The sequence below is a fragment of the Crocodylus porosus genome, unplaced genomic scaffold (assembly GCF_001723895.1).
Source record: "Crocodylus porosus isolate Cpor-Errol unplaced genomic scaffold, CroPor_comp1, whole genome shotgun sequence".
Classification (NCBI taxonomy): domain Eukaryota; kingdom Metazoa; phylum Chordata; order Crocodylia; family Crocodylidae; genus Crocodylus; species Crocodylus porosus.
The window spans coordinates 29799681-29801574 of NW_017728909.1; positions in this window are offsets into that span (position 1 = coordinate 29799681).

Genomic DNA, 1894 nt, shown 5'->3' on the forward strand with positions numbered 1-1894 from the left:
ACTTATCTTTTTTAGTTACTATAAACTTTTTTTGTTGTTGCTCTGCTTAGTTAGAGTTGGGAATTAACCCTGTCCTATCAGGAATGGCTGCTCCTACAGCCAGCAGCTGGCATGAGGATGCCTCCCAGAACCTCCCCATTACCTGTGGGTTGAGGGTGCACACCCCTCCCTTCCTTGGGGTTGAGGTCTGCGTGGATGCCCTGGCTAGTCTCTTGGGACAGCAGACCATCCGTTACGCAGGTCGTGTCAACGCGGTCCCGATGATGTACCTGAGCGACCCCACCCTAGTCCATAGGGTATGCATAGAGGGCCTGGACATTGCGGGCGCGCATTACTTTGTCACCCCCCTAGACACCCTAGCAGTGAGGGTGGTGATCTCTAATGTGCCCCCGCATGTGACCGATCGAGACCTGGCCAGGGTACTCGAGCCCTATGGGGTGCTTACGAGTCCCTTTCACCGGTTGACCATAGGGAGTAAAAACCCCAAACTGAGGCATGTCCTGTCTTTTCGAAGGCAGGTGTTCATGCTCTTTAGGGAGGGCTCACGGTCTCTGCCTCAGTCCTTGAGCCTCTTGTCCAACGGGCAGAGGTATGTGATTTATTTTTCTTGTGGGGAGACCACGTGCTTTCAGTGTGGGAGCTCGTCCCACCTAGCGGCTCAGTGCCCACGGGGGGGATCGGCCAAAACGTTGGCGACTACAGCAACGCCGACGGACAGCCCATCCACTTCCGGGATGCAGGCCCCACCCAGTGCAGCCAGGAGTCTTTCCCGACCTCCTCCTGCCCCTGTTCCATCTGAGGGGGCTGAAGTCTCTGGCGTGGGAGTGTGTCCTCCCCCCCATTCCACCTACGGTGCCCACCCCCACCAGTGCAGAGACGGCACCGGGGGGAGAGGCGGATGCTTCCGCTTCCGCCCTGCCTGCTCTGACCTCCCCGATTGAGGCCAGGGTGGTCAGCAATTGGGGCACTGAGGCCCCGTTGGACGACGGGGCTCAGACCTCCTGCAAGTTGCTTTCCACCATGGCTTTGGCTGAGGTGGCTGGCTCTGGGGAGACAGGCCAGGCACAGTCTGGCCCATCCTCTGTGAAGGATGGGTCATCTGCCACAAAGCAGAAGAAGAAGAAGAGCAACAAGGAGAAGAAAGCGAAAGGGACCCCTCAGGAAGCCCCGTCCCCGTTGAGGCCTTCCTCAGCTGGTGCTGGGGAGGCCCCTGCTGGAGGGCCCGGCCCTGCTCCGGCTGTCATGTCAGCGACCCTGCTGACTGGGGATGAAGGCAGTTTGGATGTGGGGGAGACAGGGGTCATTAACGCCTCGCCCGTCTCCCAGCTCTCGGAGATGGGGGGCAAGAAGACATATGCACAATGTGTCGCTTCTGGAGGTGTGGCCCAGGGAGCAGCAGAAGAGTCTGCTGACCTCTTGGTCACGTCCCAGGGCACTGAATTGGATGAGGAGGCTTGTGAGATGGAAGTCCAGCTTTCTGAGTGTCACAAGCAACCTCAAGAGCGAGATGACCTCTCCCCCCCCGCAAGAAGATGGGGCTCGCTCTTCAAGAGCCAGACCTCGACCTGGATGATCAGAGGAGGTTGATGGGCTTGGATGTAGTGCTCCCAGCCAGTGTGTGCCCTCGCCGCTCCTCTGTGGGAAATGTGCAGCCCATGTTGGCAGAGCCCCCCTGGGTCGGTCCTGACTATGGGGGGCTCTTGGCCTTTCTGAAGCAAATGAAAGGACAAAAGAACATAGCGGCACGCATCACCCAGTGGTGTGCGGACCCTAAAGTGTTCATCAAGGCTGCCAGGGTGGCGGCCAAGCTCATGCAGCAGGATCTGGGCACTAGGCAGATGGCCTATCGTCTGGAGAAGCTCGCCCAGCGGGTGAGAGATGAGTGGGGCCTGGC